The sequence below is a fragment of the Papaver somniferum genome, chromosome 8 (genome assembly GCF_003573695.1).
Source record: "Papaver somniferum cultivar HN1 chromosome 8, ASM357369v1, whole genome shotgun sequence".
Taxonomy (NCBI): domain Eukaryota; kingdom Viridiplantae; phylum Streptophyta; class Magnoliopsida; order Ranunculales; family Papaveraceae; genus Papaver; species Papaver somniferum.
In genome coordinates, this window is record NC_039365.1 from 137,794,591 (window position 1) to 137,799,090 (window position 4,500).

At 38.4% G+C, this 4,500-nt stretch overlaps 1 pseudogene; it reads right to left on the reverse strand.

The window, feature by feature from the left end:
• Positions 1–354: 354 nt before the first annotated feature.
• LOC113303180 lies at positions 355–4,500 on the reverse strand (annotated as a pseudogene).

The following is a 4,500-nucleotide window of genomic DNA, read 5'->3' on the forward strand; positions in this document are numbered from 1 at the left end:
CCTTTCCCAGTCAGAATGTGCACAATTGGGAGAGATTGGAAATCTTAAAGACTGTTTGGACTTTGGTGTTTCGATTGAAATACAATATGCTGTCTGACCATTCTGGTCGTAGGAGGATTAGATCAGCCCCCGTAAGAGCTTCAATTGAAAGATCAGGTTTCCCATTCCAGTCACAAGGTATATCGATTTCCTCTTCACTGCACTTAATGTTGCCACCTGCTTCTTCATTAATTGTCCATAGAGAAGTTTGAGTTAACACAGTTATGCGTCCATCAATTTCGATTAGCTCAACTGTTTGTGACCACTTAAATTCCCAGGGATCAATGACCAAACCAGGAATTGGGATAAGCCTGAAATTTTCCGTTAGAATATCAAATGTAGGTTGTATTATTTATTTATTTTTTGCTAGGCAAGAAACAGAGTAAAAGAAAAACTAAAAGAGAATACCCTCTCTAACACAGAGGGGCAATACAAGGAGGAGGGGTAGAGTTTAACCACCAGTTAAAAGCCTGGTTTTTAAAAGCAAAGCTTGCCAGAGAGTGTGCAACCTCATTTGCACGGTTGCACCTTTCTTGATGAATTTTAAACAGACCCTGTTGAAGAGCTTCACTCTGTCTTTTATCTGAAGGAGCATGGATCTCAGTCTCCAAGGATATGAAGCGACTTCACTATTCAGTACTTTGATTACCTTTTCAGCATCGCTCTCAACTATGATGTCCTTCCACTCCATTTTCTCTGCGAGGTCGAAGGCAAGAGTGATAGCTTTAGCTTCTGCCTCCATGGGAAAATTGCAGTTATGCCCACAAGTGCCACCGCCTTCAAATTTTGCATCGGCATTTCTTGCAACCACGGCACAAGCACCGGAATTGGATATGAAAGCAGCATCAGTATTCAACTAAATCCAGTTTGTCGCAGGAGGAACCCATCTTTCCAGATTAATACTTCTGCTTCTGGGAGTTGCAGTTGTTGAGTTTGGAGTTATACTTGCATCTTCACTGTTAGGCAAATTGTAGTTGTACCAAAAATGAGTCTCAAGTATGATTCTCTGAATGGAAGGGTTATTTTTATCGAATATTTTTCCATTTCTAGCCTTCCAGATAGCCCACATAGCACAACTTCCTAATATGAAGACAGAAAAATCTCCTTTTTCATGAAGCCGCCTTGCCACAGTTTGCTTGACAGAGTCATTTTCATTCACTCTCAGTCCCATATTTGATCCAAAGAGAACTGCTCTGGCCACAGAACAGTGAAGAAGGAGATGATCACTAGTTTCAACCGCATCATTACAGAATACACACTCTTTGTCAACTCCTGCCTTCCCATATTTTCCTGTACAGCAATTCCATCGTTGAGAACTCTCCATATGAATATCTGCATTTTGGGGCCAGGTTCTTATCTTTCCAGAAACTTGCCCACGGAAAGGACTCAATATTGCTGCCAGAAGTGGAGGAGGGCCTGTTGCGCTGTAGAGACTTCATAAAAGACTTGGTAGAGAAGTCCCCACAGAGATGGGGGATCCATAAGAGTGTCTTTTAGATCAGCTTCTTCACTAGGGATATATATCGAAAGAATCTTAGCAGCGTTGTATATTTATTTTGAAAGGCCTTTTCGTGTATTTTATTTTGATCATGTTGTATGAATTCTCATATCAATGAAATTTAGACATATACCCTCTTAGAAAAAAGGTAACATATCCAAAAGCCTCCAGATATTTTGCAACATGTCGAGAAAAGACATCATCCTTAAGCAGCCTTTTAAAGTGAGAAGCCTCCTCTGCACGAGGCACAGAAGTATAGATGCACAGGATGACGGTGCGACAGTATCAAGTAAAACAAGAAAGAAACACGACAGAAAATTTGCAGGACAACAACTGAGATTCTGAGAATCTCACTCAACTGCTGAAACTACTTAGGTCAACACAAATTATACCAACCTGATGATTCATGATTCATAAATTCAAGATCCCTGACATAAACAACTCCGAGATTCTGTACTTCGTCAGAAAGTCGACTATTCCATTTCTTCAATGGCACTGAAAAATGGAAACAACGCGAGGCCGCTGCGCCACTGAAAAAACACAGTAAACCATGCAAACAACAGACAAGCCTAAGACAGACTAACAAATAATCAGCATTGAACGAATAAAAGGAAGAAACAGAAAGCTCAGTACACAAAAGATTACTGGATAGTAAAATATATCACGTCACAACCAAAATGGCTGGGGACTCTGTTGCAGTGATAATAGAGAAGTTAAATTCTAATGATTCAAATTTATCACGTTTTCTTGTCAGATCATAGTTCCATAATCAATCAAATAGAAAGGAAGAGACATGATAATAAAGATTCCTGAGTTGCTCAAGATGCTGTTAGAAAAGGAAATCTGTCTGACAACTTCACTGATCATCAATGATTAGAGTGATCCAGACATCACAAACTGAAGCCAGAGATTAGCTCGGTCTATGACCACAGTTAATGGCTTGATAAATCCATGGCTACTGTGTTACGGAGATGCATAATGTCAGTCTAGAACATGATGCTAGTGCTCTAAAATAGAATGTGACTATATATATGATAAAATAGGACAGCAATTTTGTGTTTGCATCAATCATTGATTAGGTCGAATAGAAAATGGAAAGGCATGGGACTGCCAAATTGTAGAGTAACTTCATAGTATAAGCAAAGCTAACTCATACACACACACACACCAGATATCTAATTGAAACTAGAGGAGCGGAAAACAGTGGCCAGACAAAATATGCAGAAGTGATGCCAAACAAAGAATGAAATAACAATAATTTCTCTCTTTCTTATAAAAGAGCACATACACAAAAGGACAGCTTTTACAATTCTGTTGGAGCAATAAATACGCATAATTCACTTTCCATAACTTTTTTGTAGTATGTCATTACTAAGATACTATGGATCATGCAATGATATTAACAGGAGTATCATCTACAAAAAAAGGCCAACTTTTAAGACATAGTAAGATAAGGCAATGCCGAATCAAATTTCATTGATTAAGGTATAAAGTGTTGTAACTTCCTTATGTAATTAAAAAAGTCAAGATTAGTGCCTCATCACCCTTTTCTTTTTAGGGTGAAGGCCACCCTTCTGAAGATTACACAAGCATGAAACTGTCAGTATTTACTAGAGTTACAGAAGAAAACGGGATAAAATAAAAGATCGCACCTGTAATGTAGACCAAAAAGTTTCTAGTTTATGTCCCCCCCAAAGCTAGTATTGAACAACTAGCTGAAGGCATAATGTATTGAAATAAAAGAGGCAAAAACTTTTCGCTCAAAGTCGTTGCTGAGACTCAATAAGCAAAGCATTGAGCATAACATGAATTGCAGCTTCATAAACAGCTCCATCATAATGCATCCCATCCACTGTACACCTTCCCCCGCAGTTCTGACTCAATGAGCTGATACTCAATAAAAGCAGTGGTCCCCCATTTTGACGTAAAAGCTTACTCTCGAAGAGCTCCCTCGCATAAGCATTTCTCACAGCGAAGTTCATCTTTTCCCTTTTCTCCTCTGTATTCAACACAGATTCTATCAACGTTGGCATCCCAAGCCAAAACATATGAGATGACTGTATAGAAATTGAACCTGTTACAGGCCCATCATTCCTGAATTCTGAAGAAAAAGGTAATAACATAACCAATTGCCTCACCAACCCTAAAGAAACACCGTAATCTGATGCATTATTGATATGCAACATATCCCATAGACCTGTCCCCATGACAAAAACATCAGGATACTGACGATTCCGCTTATATTCCATGAGTAAATTAGTTAAATTTGCAGTATAAGGAGCCCAAACAAAATCCAATTTCACCCCAATCTTCTCAATCACAGTTTTATAATCACTATGCCGTTTGAATAAATCCCCCCTTACTAATTCCATTTCACTTGGTTCCAAAATCAAACCCATCAGAGAAAGAACAAATAAACGAGCTTGTGAATCCCCAGCAACAACTACCCAAGACCCATTAAGTAAATCAGAAGCATCAGAACGACCTAATTTCTGAAACCCACAAGCAATTACAGGTGTGGACTTTGCCCAAGTCCATGACTTCTCAAAATCAGAAGAAACATTACTCAATAACTGTGTTTTTTCATCAACTTCGATAATTGGTTGTACATCCCAAACAATTTCATGAAGGAAAGAAATACATGAACTGTGATTCTCTAATACAACAGATGATGAAAAAGATGAAACAAAAAGTTAGTAACTGAAGGAAAATAAGGAGTAAGATGAACACCTATTGCAAGACTGATACACAGAGCTCCACTGAAAACATCATTTTATTGCGACTGAGATGATATCCAGCTAAACCCATTGGAACAAACAGAACTATACAAGCAGCTAAGGCACCAAATTGAGCGGTACCAACCATTGATCTGATCCTAATGAATCACATTGGATAATCAATTCGGTTCAATCTAGAAAAGTTTTACTGAATTTGTGTCAAGCAGAATAAGAAACCGAAATTAT